This window comes from Procambarus clarkii, chromosome 5, assembly GCF_040958095.1.
Source record: "Procambarus clarkii isolate CNS0578487 chromosome 5, FALCON_Pclarkii_2.0, whole genome shotgun sequence".
NCBI lineage: Eukaryota > Metazoa > Arthropoda > Malacostraca > Decapoda > Cambaridae > Procambarus > Procambarus clarkii.
This window is the reverse complement of record NC_091154.1, coordinates 18,765,351-18,781,121: the sequence shown is the minus strand read 5'-3', so window position 1 is coordinate 18,781,121 and position 15,771 is coordinate 18,765,351. Positions and strand designations below refer to the sequence as shown.

Here is a 15,771-nt window from a genome sequence, read left to right as displayed (position 1 = left end):
CATATTTCTTGATGCTTCTATATTGGAGCGGAGTCTTGAGGTGGGTAGAATATAGTTGTGCAATAATTGGCTGTTGATTGCTGGTGTTGACTTCTTGATGTGTAGTGCCTCGCAAACGTCAAGCCGCCTGCTATCGCTGTATCTATCGATGATTTCTGTGTTGTTTACTAGGATTTCTCTGGCGATGGTTTGGTTATGGGAAGAGATTATATGTTCCTTAATGGAGCTCTGTTGCTTATGCATCGTTAAACGCCTAGAAAGAGATGTTGTTGTCTTGCCTATATACTGGGTTTTTTGGAGCTTACAGTCCCCAAGTGGGCATTTGAAGGCATAGACGACGTTAGTCTCTTTTAAAGCGTTCTGTTTTGTGTCTGGAGAGTTTCTCATGAGTAGGCTGGCCGTTTTTCTGGTTTTATAGTAAATCGTCAGTTGTATCCTCTGATTTTTGTCTGTAGGGATAACGTTTCTATTAACAATATCTTTCAGGACCCTTTCCTCCGTTTTATGAGCTGTGGAAAAGAAGTTCCTGTAAAATAGTCTAATAGGGGGTATAGGTGTTGTGTTAGTTGTCTCTTCAGAGGTTGCATGGCTTTTCACTTTCCTTCTTATGATGTCTTCGATGAAACCATTGGAGAAGCCGTTATTGACTAGGACCTGCCTTACCCTACAGAGTTCTTCGTCGACTTGCTTCCATTCTGAGCTGTCGCTGAGAGCACGGTCGACGTATGCGTTAACAACACTCCTCTTGTACCTGTCAGGGCAGTCGCTGTTGGCATTTAGGCACATTCCTATGTTTGTTTCCTTAGTGTAGACTGCAGTGTGGAAACCTCCGCCCTTTTCCATGACTGTTACATCTAGAAAAGGCAGCTTCCCATGTTTTTCCGTCTCGTAAGTGAAACGCAGCACGGAACTCTGCTCAAATGCCTCCATTGTGGAAACATAGGAATGTGCCTAAATGCCAACAGCGACTGCCCTGACAGGTACAAGAGGAGTGTTGTTAACGCATACGTCGACCGTGCTCTCAGCGACAGCTCAGAATGGAAGCAAGTCGACGAAGAACTCTGTAGGGTAAGGCAGGTCCTAGTCAATAACGGCTTCTCCAATGGTTTCATCGAAGACATCATAAGAAGGAAAGTGAAAAGCCATGCAACCTCTGAAGAGACAACTAACACAACACCTATACCCCCTATTAGACTATTTTACAGGAACTTCTTTTCCACAGCTCATAAAACGGAGGAAAGGGTCCTGAAAGATATTGTTAATAGAAACGTTATCCCTACAGACAAAAATCAGAGGATACAACTGACGATTTACTATAAAACCAGAAAAACGGCCAGCCTACTCATGAGAAACTCTCCAGACACAAAACAGAACGCTTTAAAAGAGACTAACGTCGTCTATGCCTTCAAATGCCCACTTGGGGACTGTAAGCTCCAAAAAACCCAGTATATAGGCAAGACAACAACATCTCTTTCTAGGCGTTTAACGATGCATAAGCAACAGAGCTCCATTAAGGAACATATAATCTCTTCCCATAACCAAACCATCGCCAGAGAAATCCTAGTAAACAACACAGAAATCATCGATAGATACAGCGATAGCAGGCGGCTTGACGTTTGCGAGGCACTACACATCAAGAAGTCAACACCAGCAATCAACAGCCAATTATTGCACAACTATATTCTACCCACCTCAAGACTCCGCTCCAATATAGAAGCATCAAGAAATATGGACCAATAGGCTTTCTACAAACACTTCTATTCAATACCCATTGTTTCTGTTCTGTCTTGTGTTGATACTTTTAATACCCTATTAATATCCCCCCTTGTTCTGTCTTGTGTTAATGCCACATCACCCTTCCCACCTCACTCAAATGTAGATATAAAATCAGAGAATACGTAAGTTCTAATCAGTTGTGTATTTGTGAAGTCTTTGAAAATGTAATAAGTTTTACGAAACGCGCCCGTGTCGCGTCAGACTAGAAATAAAAATGAATTTTGGAGAAGTGATTTTTGATTTACCTCCAACAGTGAAGCGTAATGTACGAAAGATTGAGAAAATTCGTGTTAGAATTATTAATCTTACTTTTTCGGTCATATTTAATAATATATGTCTACAAGAATGTAAATACTGTACTATCCAATGTATTCTCACTAACCTAATGTATATATATAAATATTGTGTATATTGTATATTCTTGTATATTCAATGTATACTCAATGTATATTCTTGTATATATATAAATAAAATAAAATAAAATAAAATAACCTCTTTGTTGGCTTTATCAAAAGCTCCTTGTAAATCAATACAAATTCTATAATAATCATTTTCATTAGCTAGACATTTAATAATACAATCAGAGGTACTTTTTCCTTTGAGGAACCCGAACAAATTACTAGACAGCTGATCACCTATTATATATAAAAGTCTATTTAAAATGATCCTCTCCATCATTTTACAAAAACACGAGGTTAAAGACACAGGTCTATACTCTCCATTGGCTTTAGGGATAGGGATGATCATAGCTTTTTTCCATTTACTGGGAATACTGCCCTCTTTATAACTAATATTAAAGAGGTCTAAAAGTCGGCTTTTCGTCATAATGGCAAGTTCATTAAGTATTTCATAAGTTACTCCATCCTCCCCAGGGGCGGTAGATTTCCCAACTTTAATCGCCGTTATTAGTTCATCTCTGGTAATACCTGTGCAAGTGACATCACCACTGTTACCTGCTATAAGTATAAAATCTTTTCTTAGATCTTTCCAAGAATCTAATGACTCTCTCGTTACAGCGGGTAATGAACTAAGTTTGGCAGCTTCCGCCCATTTATTTACGAGCCCATTTGCAATTCCTTGCGGGTCAGGATGTTTTAGTTTAGTTCATTTATTATGCACCCCATACCCATCTTGTGGGCGGTAGTGGAAAGGGTTACAGAGGCACATAATGGTCTCAGGGACTGAACCCAACAATTCATTTAGCTAAGCAAGTTACAATCTTGATGAGCTAGTTACAAAATTCAATATAAGTCATCACATCAACAATGGGTTCGAGATCGACCTCAAGTATATAAATTTTGACACTAGCTCTCCACATATGGGTCAGGATGTGCAACAAAATTATGCTTTTTACCCCTTATTTTATTTACGTCTTGCCAGATTTCCTTCAAGTTTCTGTTACTCCCAACTTTCTCTGCAAACTCCTGCCAATACTTGCTCCTAATTTCCTTTCTCTTCTCCCCACACAGCCTAGCAACTGCCAGTAAAGCATTCTTCCCTTCCTCAGTCCTACCATTCCTATTCCAATCCCTGTGAGCTCTCCTCATTGTTAATGTCCACCCCTTAAGCATCTGGTCATGTGTATAATTTTCTTTTCTGGGGGGATGCTTTTTTATACTAGATGGTTTCCGGTTCAATGTTGCATTAAATACATCTACCTCCTTAATTAAATCTTCATAAAATGCTTCTGCCGAAACTGGCTTATAAGTATCATACCAAGACTTAATATGGCCAACAAGACCCCTTAATTCTCCCTCATTAAACTTTAACCTTTTCCTCTGAAGGCAGGCATGCTTTTTATCTAGTTTAAGCTGTATTTGTAATGCAAAATGATCACTTAGCATTTCATCCACAGTAAGACAATTCCCCTCTATGCCCTCAGCATTTATCAAACAAGCATAATCTAATCTCCCTCCCCTCAAATGAGTAGGAGAGGTCTCGCCCAGCAGTTGAACATCTTCATGTTCCTGCAAAAGTTGGTACCATCTGCAACCATTCCTATTTGCTTTACCCCTTGATCCTAAAGCTGGATGTCTGGCATTAAAATCCCCTACCACAAGTGTATCTTCAGAAAAGAAGGAATCTGGCAAGTATCTTAAATCAAGGGAGCTATCAGAGATGTACAGATTAATGAAATTTAACTCTCGGTCCTTTAATTGTATCCGCAAGCTAATATTTTCAATACGTCTATATCTCTGAGGGATTCCAGTTATCTCGGCAGGTATGGTACTTTTGACATAACATGAGACCCCCCTAGTTCCTCCATCAGCATATAAGTGAAAACCTCTATAGCCATTTAGCCTCAGAATGCTACCATCCCTATCCCCAGTTTCCTGGAGTGCTACTATGTCAATATTCTCTCTAAGAGTATAATAGTGAACATCCACCGCTCTAGTTTTTAATCCATTAACGTTCCAAGATAATATTCTCAATTTACTTTCATCCATGATTAATAATAAAACTACCTTTGCCCTGTCCGTCACATTCCATGAGATACGAGAGTACCTTAGAAACTTCCTTCCAACACCGTAACATTTTTGCTTTCTCCTCACTTTCACAACTACTACTAACATCGAAGGTAATATTATTCATATCTATTTTCTTTGTTATTTCTGTAACCCGTTTTACTTTAACCGTTCTTTCACCATTTGTCACAACAGGAGGTTGAACACCGCGAACACTACTAGAAAGTGTATTCTCCTGACTATCCTCTATCATCGTTACGTCATGCACTTCCTTACTTTCTTCTACGCAAGTTTCACTTTCCATTTCACGTCCTGTTTTACCACCATCTTCACCCCGTCTACCTTCCATAGCCAATTTTTCCAATGCCTCAATCCTCTTATCTAGTTTTCTTCGATACTCCAAAATTTGATTACCATCCTCAGAGGTGACCATATTGTCCTGAACCTTGTCCTCACAAGGTTTCAGTTTTTCCACTGCATGATGTACTTTCCCTAGGCTCGCCTTTATTTTCTCCGTCCCTTTCTCCCACACATTGATCATAGGGGCTGTCGTTGGCTTCCAACTGTTTCCTCCATGTTCCTCTTGCACAATCTTTCCTTGCTGCGAGGATACATCTATCCTGCTTGTAGGACCCATCCTAGTCTCTTTCAGATGAGGCTTCATGGGGCATAGAGAGGAACCAGCATTGTGGCTGCCTCGACAGTTGCAACAAAATGGGACGATTTTTTCACTTCTTTCAATCTTGACTCTACACTCTCGCGAGTCGTGTTTCTTCCCACAATACCGACACCTGGGGTCAAACTGGCATTTCCATGCCATATGTCCCCAACGTGAACACTTCATGCATAGTATGAAGTGTTCAACTTAACTCAACGTATTTTGCAACGTTCCTATAGCCTAGTCCTTGCACAAAAATTTTCTCCGGCGCTTCACCCTTTACCAAGGCAACAATCTGGCTCTGTTTGTCACCACGAACACTGTTCCTCTTTGCCCAGACAACATTATCATTGTTAAGAAGAAGACAGTCAGGATCCAAATAAGTTGGAAACTTGAAAACTATGATCTTGGTGTGCAACATACCTTCTTCTGGAGGAACCATCACTACATTCTCAAAACCAACCGTCGTGAGGCGTTCCACGGCCTGTTCAGTCCCAACTGTTATGTAGGGCCGGTGAAGACCCTCCTTGAAGAGTGGTTCGTATTCCAAACATTGTTTAGCTAGACGTACCGTCCACTCTAGCTTTTGGTGGAAATTCAATTGACATGTTGTAGGGAACAACAGCCTCTTCCTTCTGTTAAATTGCTTGTCTTGAGTCTTGCTGAGTAGGGTCTCATTCTTTGGTCTCTTTGTAATTTCATCGTCACTCTCACTGTCTGTTATTATTTCTCAGTTTCTTTCTGTTCACTACTACTTCAAACAGTCTGTTATCATCTTGTCTGTCCTCCTCACTACCACTTAGGCATACCATCCCCCATCCATTTCTTAGACGCTGTCAACAATCGAGAACAAATTCACAATATCCTGTATCACCACGTGCAAAAACGAAGAGTGTGGGGCAATACTCCACCTCCCACCAAGCAGCGAACGCCAAGAGCGCCAACCTTGCGACCGCACACGACCGTGGTCCGGACACGTTTACATTTGGTCAGGTCTACATCAGCAGATAATGAGAATTCCCAGAGATACTTGTAACCGAGTCTAAGCTGAACAGTAGTAACATCTAGAAGTCTGCTGATTTTATTGGATGATCCATAGATGTGTGGCTCCTCTTGCATAATAGTATGATGATAGATGGAATTACTGGTGTCAATTTCACTTTGCCTCAGATCTACAAGATCTTGTTGAAGTTCTCGGTGTACTGCTGCTCTCAGATTGCTCATTGACAATCCAAGGTTACACTCAACGGCTCCTTTAAAGGCAGATTCTTTGGCTAACTTATCAGCTCTATCATGCATTCGGAGGCCAACATGAGATGGAGACCACATGAAATGGACTCTGTTACCATCCTTAATAATTTTGTTGTATTTGTGTCTAGCTTCGGACACGAGCATGTTACAGTTATGTCTTAAAGAGTTGAGAGCATTTAAGGATGATAAGGAGTCACTTACAATTAATGTATCAAGTTTGGAGACTTGTAAATATTTCAGTGCAAGGAGCAAGGCAAATAGTTCGGTCTGAAGGGTAGAGGCCCAGTTGTTTATACGGACTCCCCACTCAAAGTACAAGCCATCGCCCATTGTCAGGACAACTGCACTTCCAGCTGCACCCGTGGTGCGTAAAGCTGATTCACTGTGTAGCCTGAATGAGAGTTTCTTGCTTTCTGGAGGTGCTGTGTCCATGTTTGCTAATGAGGAAGGTAGGATAGTGGTCAGTTGTTCTGTCGTAGATTACCCCAGATGTAAGGGGAGCTGTTATATTAGTCCATAAGTGATCCAGGGTAGTGGCAGATGGTTGAGTGACTCGGATGGGCTTGGTGATTGTGGGGATTAGCATACAGGAGTGCATGCTGTTACTGAAATAGTCAACTTGAGGGTTGTTTTGAAGACTCAGGTCAATATTGAAATCACCTCCTAAAATGATGTGATTTTTGTTGAGATTGTTATTTATGATAAGATTCCTTACATTGTCTGAGAATGAAGCTATGTTGGTATTAGGAAATCTATAGATGGCACCGATAGTCAGGGAGGATTTAAGGGATTTACTGGTGAACTTGGCAAAGGTATATTCACAATAGTCGTCTCTATCACTGATGACACTATTGCAGATGAAGGTATCTTTGTAATATATTGCTGTGCCACCTCCTTTTTTATTAGGCCTGCAGTTATGAATGGCTTTATAACCAGCTAAATTGTAGAGTTGGGTATAGTCTTTACTTAGCCAAGTTTCTGTTAAAAAGATGAATGATAATTTAGTACCTATAGTGCTGTGAGTAGTGCATTTATATCATCAAAATGTTTACCAACTGACCTAACATTTTGGTTGTAAACTGATAAGCAGGTGCTATTTAGGAGTTTGTTTTTTGCAAGATTTCCTGTGTAATACCTGCAATAATGATGATCAATGTGCTGATTTGTGTGGGTATGATACAGAAGATTTTGATCAGGATCAATATCAATAAGCATATAGATACAATAATGTCACGATACAATAAGATAAGCAATTACAGGAACAAGATAAATACTAAAACTGCTGTAAATAGAAAGTAATTATAGCAAAACACAACAATAAACGTAGATACACAAAAAATAGAAACAATTAGAAGTAGAGTAAAGATCCCCGTAGACAGCCAGGAAGGACACAGTAGTTAGGTTAAGAGAGAAGAAAAATCAGTAGGCCGACAAGAATAATATATAGCAAAAAATAATGAGACAAATAATATTCGTAAAGTGAAATAATCTTAAAAATCAATTATTTAATATAGCTTAGTTGTGAACCAATAATTAGTATGAACTTAAGAAAACAAAATGAGCTCAGTAATTAATTACAATAAATGATGTATAAATCAAATTAAAATTAAATTTAAAAATAAAAAAAATAAAAAATAACAGGGTAAGATTATATATATGAACAAGAGTTTACTAAGACACTGAGGTAGATGCTTACATAAATACTAAGTCTGCTGTAGTTAGAGAATTATTATAGCAAAACACAATAATAAATGCAAGTATACAAAAAAATTGAAACAATTAGAAGTAGAATAAAGATCACTAGATAGCCATGAAGGATTCACAAGTTTGGTGGAGAGAACAAAAAATCAGTAGAAACTGTCAAGATGAATATATAACAAAAAAATTAGACAAATGATAATTGTAAAGTAAAATAATCTTAAAAATAATTAATTTTATTTAGCTTAGTTTTTAACCTATAATTAGTATGAACTTAATTAAGAAAACAAAATGAGATCAATAATTAATTTCAATAAATGACATAAATCAGTACAATTATTACAGATATTAAGTCACTACACATCTTCTCATGTGTTCTCTATATATTTAAAACTCTAAACTTTTATGTCAATCCTGACCTTAAAAGCTTCTTAGAAGGTTGTAACAGAACCCATGAGCACCACACCAGAAACAAATATCTATGTGATATTCCAAGAGTACGACTTAACTAAACTAGAAATGCTCTACAATTTTTGTGTGTTTTTTGAGATATATACAAGAGTTGTTACATTCTTGTACAGCCACTAGTATGCGTAGCGTTTCGGGCAGAAAGGGACCCAGAATGTGGAATGACCTTCCCAATAATGACAAAGATTGTAACTCTCTCAACCAGTTTAAGATGAAAACTAAGTACTACCTAATTAACTCCCTGTAACCTGCCTTCCCCCCTAAATGTCAACTCATATCTTACTATTTTTAAGCAATGCTGTTTGTTGACCAACTTGTATATTGGCTATTTTGTACCATGTTTCCCCTTTTTAATCTTATATTTTTTCTTTCAGTCGAATTTATACTTTAAGCTCAATTACTTTTAAGTTTTAGTCTAAGTTTTTTCTTTCACACCTTCCCCAAAGCTCTATGTGTATTAGTGGCTTTAGGTATTTGTATGTACTAGCTCTATCTATAAATAATCAGAATGTTTGTAATTCTGCATCTATGTATGTACTTTTCCTAAATAAAATATTATTATTGTTATTATTATTATTATAGATTGACAGTTGAGAGGCGGGCCGAAAGAGCAGAGCTCAACCCCCGCAAGCACAACTAGGTGAATACATGAAATGGACTCTGTTACCATCATTAATAATTTTGTTGTATTTGTGTCTAGCTTCAGACACGAGCATGTTACAGTTATGTCTTAATTAAGAGTTGAGAGCAATTCAATAAAGGATGATAATTAAGGAGTCAATTATAATTAATGTATCAAGTTTGGAGACTTGTACAAAATTCAGTGCAAGAAGCAAGGCAAATAGTTCCGTCTAAAAGGTAGAGGCCCAGTTGTTTATACGGACTCCCCACTCAGAGTACAAGCCATCGCCCATTGTCAGAACAACTGCACTTCCAGCTGCACCCGTGGGGCGGTGTTGGGAACCATTATAGTGTATTTGATTTGAGAAAGAGAGATTTCCTCTGTCTCTGCGGACAGAGCATCAATATGGCTTAAGGCGTTGAGTTTTACCTCAAGAGGAAGCTTGGGCTGATCTCTAGTTTGCTTCTTTGGTGGAAAGGGAGGGATTAAAACTGGAAAGGGTGTAACCTCCCACGGTGCAGGAAAGTGCCGTTGTTGTTTCTCTTGGTACAAATGATAAATATGATACATTTTGAGTTCAGTTCCAGTTTTAGTTATCCATTTGGAACAATGATGACCTTCAATAAAGAAATTCTGGAGGGCTTCTGTGCAAGGGTTAGGATAAGTTAGTCTAACCATTTTTATATCAATTTGACAGTTAATTTCAGTAACGCGACCAACAACGCTCGGAATATTAAGTTCCTTTCTCATGTTAAGTATCCTTGTGGTACGAGGGCACCCAAGGGTTATCCTCAAGGCAAGTGAATTATGCTGCACCTCTGCTTTTGTTGATGCGTGAAAGAAAGTTTGGAGAGCTTGAAAAATTGCATTGTTCTCAGAACTGACTATTATTGTCTGTTCTGATAGGAAAAGTGCCCAACCACTTCTGTCTCTTATTTAACGTTGTTGTTGTTATAGATTCAGCTACTCGGAACAAATTCCAAGTAGTACGGGCTATGCTGAGCCCGTAACTTACCTGGCACAGGAGCGGGGCAAGTAGCACGGGCTATGGTTAGCCTGTAGTGGACTTACCAGGCACAGGAGCGGTGCTGAAACTCTTATTTAGCTAAATGAATTGTGGGGTTCAGTCCCTGAGCCCATTATGTGCCTCTGTAATCCTTTCCACTACCGCCCACAAGATGGGTATGGGGTGCATAATAAATGAACTAAACTAAACTATACGAACCCGACTGCATATGTACTATCGGGACCCTTATTAGTACATATAAGTACTTTTATATACAAATACAAATTTTTTATTCAAATGAAGTACATACATACAAAGGTAAAATACAAAAGTTGATGGATTTATAGATAGAGCTAGTACATACTTACTTACATGTACTAGGTTCTTCTCTTCCATTGGGTCATCCCTTGCAAATGATATTCCATCTTCCTGTACTGATGTTAAGGACTATCTTACAGGTAACTATCCACAGTCTCTGTACCTAAAGCCTACTAGTTCCACTGATGTCAATGAAATAATCCTTTCCCTTAAAACCAAGTCTAGTGCCCTCGAGGAGATACCAACTTTAATTTACAAAAAAGCCTCCAGATCTTTAGCCCCTGCTATTGCATTGCTCTTCAACAAGTCACTTGAACTCCAAACCTTTCCTGACATTCTAAAAAAAGCAAGAGTAACCCCTGTCTACAAATGTGGTGATCTCACTGATGTTAACAACTACAGACCTATATCAATCCTGCCTAACTTGTCAAAAATATTCGAAAAGCTAATCTACAAGCAGCTTTACTCTTTTCTAGCCAAACACAATATACTTAGCTCTTGTCAATATGGCTTCAGACCCAAAAAAAGCACTAACGATGCACTTATTAGTATGATTAACGTAATTCACGCAGCTCTTGATAAAAAGGAGTTTCCTGTTGGGTTATTTGTGGACCTGCGTAAGGCTTTTGACACTGTCAACAATCAAAACCTTCTTCTTAAATTACATCATTATGGAGTCAGAGGACACTCCCTGCAATACCTCAAATCTTATCTTACTGACAGGCTCCAGTATGTTTCTGTGAATAATACAATTTCTCCCACCCTACCCATCAACATTGGTGTTCCTCAGGGCAGCATACTTGGCCCTCTCCTCTTTCTCATCTACATTAATGACCTTCCAAATGCCTCCCAACACCTCAAACCAATTCTATTTGCTGACGACACAACCTTCATTTACTCCAGTCCTGACCCCCTTGCTCTAAATGCCACAGTAAATACTGAGCTAGAGAAAGTCCATCTTTGGCTAACTGCCAACAAACTCACCCTTAACATTGACAAAACGTTTTATATTCTGTTTGGCAATAAATCCTCTAATCAGATAAATCTCAAAATAAACAATACCCAAATTTGTAACAAATTAGATGGCAAATTCCTTGGCGTTCTCATCGACCACAAGCTGAATTTCCAGGGTCACATTCTAAATATATAAAAAAAAGTTTCAAAAACTGTTGGCATTCTTTCTAAGATCAGATATTATGTACCCCGCCCTGCCCTGGTTACTCTCTATTACTCCCTCATCTATCCATACCTCAACTATGGTATTTGTGCTTGGGGTTCTACTACCCAAAATCATTTACGTCCTCTTATTACCCAACACAAAGCTGCTATTAGGACAATATCCAACTCTGGCCCCAGACATCACTCGGTACCCCTACTCAAATCTCTGAATATGTTAGATATTAAGTCACTGCACATTCTCTCTTGTGTATTATACATATATAAAACGCTGAACTGTAATGCCAATCCTGACCTCAAAAGCTTCATTGAAGGTTGTAACAGAACCCATGAGCACCACACCAGGAATAAATACAGTTTTGATATTCCTAGAGTACGACTTAATCAAACTAGAAATGCTCTACAAATCAAGGGACCCAGAATGTGGAATGACCTTCCCATCCATGTTAAAGACTGTACCTCTCTCAACCAGTTTAAGATAAAAACTAAACACTACCTAATAAATTCCCTGTAACCCACCTCACTCCTTTATTGTCAACCCATGTCTGTTATTTTATTTTATTATTATTATTTTTTTTTTTTTTTTTAATCAACACTGTTTGTCAACCTATTGTATTTGTGCTGCTTTTTCAGTCATGTTCCCCCTTTTTTTATCTTTATTTGTATCTGTTTTCAACACTTTTTATTCTTTATGCTCAATTAGTATTAAGTTCTAGATATTAATGTTTTTCTTGCCCGAAACGCATTGCGTAATAGTGGCTTTAGGCATTGTATGTACTAGCTCTATCTATATATCAATCCATTAATGTAACATCACTTGTATGTATATACCTTACCTGAATAAACATATTTATTTATTTATTTATTTACTATGTACATAGTACATACAATGTTGTGTATTGTATGTACTTTCCGTATATATAATTATAATATAATTTCCGTATACATCTAAGACTACTCTACTGTCATATATCTCTAATGTATGTATGTTAAATTAATGAAATTTTAAATATTTGTTACCCTTGGAGATAAGTTCTCAAATATGGCGACCAGTTTGCGTCATATGAGCCATTGTTGGGCGCGAGTACTAAACCCACACTAGTTCAAGATCTCTGTGGCGGCCGGCGGCCATCTTGGATGAGAGGTAAACAACAACATGAGCTGGACGGCGATGTCAGCTCGTCTACAAGAGTGGGAAGGCAGTCATCGGGAGGACAAACCCTTCATGCAAACTGCACCTACTATTAAGAAGAAAAAGAAGGAGTAGGAAGAGCTTGTTGTCAGCTGCTGACGAGGAGCTGAAGACTAAGCGCTTGTAGTAAAGGAGGAGGAAGCCTATCGATTATAATCATAAGAGGTAAGTTTAGGGCCGTCATTTCATTGATGTTGATTTTGATAATTACATAAATACTGTAATTCATTGTGTCAGGACAGGCAGGCAGTGTATATACATGTTAGGCTTATATTGAGGTCTCTTTCCCCCCCCCCCTCAAGGTCAAACTACTGGCCCCCACCCAGGATGCATCAACAAGCAGACTAACTCCTGGGTACCTATTTACTGCTAGGTGAACATGTGATAGGATTTCCTTTCAGGTGGTAGGAAACCAACCTGTCCACAGACCAAGTTCATTCCATCCAGCAGCTGACCCCGAAGACCCATTCATGAATTTTAACATGCTGTTCACTCAAAGTGTGAATATTAATAGGAACTTTCAAAATAGGAACTTTCTCAAATATGAATTAGTATTGCATGTTAGCATTCTGTGCATATTTAGGCATGGTTAGGCTAGGAGTTTAGGTTCTGTTGGCGATTATTTTTATTTGTAGTATGTAGGTGAAGCATTTACAGCATTGCACTTTGAACAAGTTGTCATCAAAGCACTGTTCGAGAAATGTTCGAACGTCACCAGTTGAGTTGTGTGTAAACCTGTTTTTCATTCATAAACAGGTTGTTTGGTGGGTGCATGGAATCATTTTTGGCCTTTGTTTATGAGGGGCTGTGAACAGCTCATCTTCGCAAACAAAGATCCAAGCTCGTTAATCCAGCCGCCTTACTCACTGTTTTTGAATGCAAAGCGGTTTACACAAGACTCTCAAATGATGACGTTAGAACATTTCTGGATCAAGTGCTTCGCTCACGTTCTCTGTTCGAACCATAATTCTATAAATGCTTCACCTACGTACTTAAAAATACAAATAATCGTCAACAGAACCTAAACACCTAACTTAACTTATGCCTAAATATACATAGAATTTTTATACATAATAATATGAATTTATGTATGAGAACAAACCAATTTTGAACACTTTCGTTCCATGGGGATGTAGTTGACATCCACAAATAACTCTGAGGATGTTTCGTGGAGATGAAGGTGACATCCAAAATAAATATACAGTACTGTATTTGTTAAAAAAAAATCCATTTTATATCCGATCATTATGGGATGTGTTTTAAACTTTGACCTGCCAATCCTGACCTCAAAAGCTTCATTGAAGGTTGTAACAGAGCCCATGAGCACCACATCAGAAATAAATTCAGTTTTGATATTCCAAGAGTACGACTTAATCAAACTAGAAATGCTCTACAAATCAAGGGACCCAGAATGTGGAATGACCTTCCCAACCACGTTAAAGACTGTACCTCTCTCAACGAGTTTAAGATAAAAACGAAGCACTACCTAATACAGCACTACCCTGTAACCTACCTTGCCCCTCTATTGTCAACCCATGTCTGTTTTCTTAAACAACGCTCTTTGTCGATCTATTTGTACTTGTGCTGCTTTTTCAGCCATGTTTTCCCCCTTCTTATCTTTATTTTTATTTGTTCTCAACACATTTTATTCTTTATACTCATTTAGTATTAAGTATTAGTCATTAAAGTTTTTCCTGCCCGAAACACTTTGTGTAATAGTGGCTTTAGGCATTGTATGTACTGTACTAGCTCTATCTATAAATCTATCAATTTATGTAAAATCTCTTGTATGTATGTACCTTACCTGAATAAACATTTTATTTTATTTTATTTTATTTTGCACCAATGTCTTCCCATTTTGTTACAGCCCATGTGGCATCAAGGCACCGCCTGCTGCCATAGGCCCATTGTTATTGTACTGTGAATGCGGCCTCCAACACGTGTGCCCGTTCCGGCTATTTCTCTTGAGGTATATATATGTTATGGCCTTTATTGGTAACTATTGGTGACCTTGGTAGGTTATCTTGAGATGATTTCGGGGCTTAGTGTCCCCACGGTCCGGTCCTCGACCATGCCTCCACCCCCAGGAAGCAGCCTGTGACAGCTAACTCCCAGGTACCTATTTACTGCTAGGTAACAGGGGCATCAGGGTGAAAGAAACTCTGCCCATTGTTTCTCGGCAGCGCCCAGGATCGAACCCGGGACCACAGGATCACGCATCCAGTGTTCTGTCCGCTCAACCGCCGGCTCCCCGATTGGTATAGACCAATAATCACCTTTATTGGTCGCCTCTATTGGTAACAAAGGTCACCATTTATATATGGATAACAGTGAGTATAAGAAATATTGCCAGAACAACCATGGACAGCTTTAACCACTTAACTGTGCCAACCGAGTATTCTCGGTCGGCGGGATACTACGCCAACCGAGAAAACTCTTTTTGATTTTTCGGTACCAATTCTAAATGTGTACGAGGTTGGTTGTGTATGAAATGGACTCTTAGGACCTCCAGTGAGAGGCAGCCATCTTGGAAAAAATTCCCAGAATGCCCTAGGGCTGCTGGCTGGGTTAGTACTGAATGAGCAACCATGGGTGGCGCACGTGCCTCTGGCTCCCAAACACCTGTCCGACGTGGTGTTGAAAGATAACGCTCTGTCGGTTAAATTCAAACATTATTGTTTGAAGACCATAAGGGTCATAAGATAGGTGAAGCTAGGCACAATAAGAACCTAACACAAAAGTCGGATGCAAGTGATACAGCACCTATGAGGACGATACAGCGAGCGTATCCAGTTGTATTTCTGAGCGTCACCCTTGCAATCCTATGCTATCTACAATTTATTTAGATGATACATAGATGAATCGTTTTCTGCATTCAGTGATGATGCATCTGATACAAATAGTGAACAGTGTTAGCGGCTTCCATGGTGGTGTTTTCCATAGATATTTTCAAGAATACCTGAATCTCTTCCTAACTGATGGACACTCTTTGAGGCTAGCTGAATCTCTTTCTGACTGACGGACACTTTGAGATAAGCTGAATCTCTTCCTGTGTGGGACCATACAAAGCGTAAGGTAGTCTTTTCAAGACTACCTTACAAATTGATCTTTTCCTATAATCTTTTCAATACTATCTTATGC

General features: G+C 38.8%; 1 long non-coding RNA gene across 2 annotated transcripts in view; it reads left to right on the top strand.

The window, feature by feature from the left end:
• Window positions 1-12,530: 12,530 nt before the first annotated feature.
• The window catches only part of LOC123764001 (uncharacterized), a 103,142-nt gene continuing 99,901 nt past the window's right edge, over window positions 12,531-15,771 (top strand). Inside the window, exon 1 of one of the 2 annotated variants that reach the window (XR_006773513.2) lies at window positions 12,531-12,795. This is a non-coding gene — a long non-coding RNA (uncharacterized lncRNA). The remainder of the gene's footprint in view (window positions 12,796-15,771) is intronic. The other variant, XR_011231209.1, reaches the window with a different exon arrangement.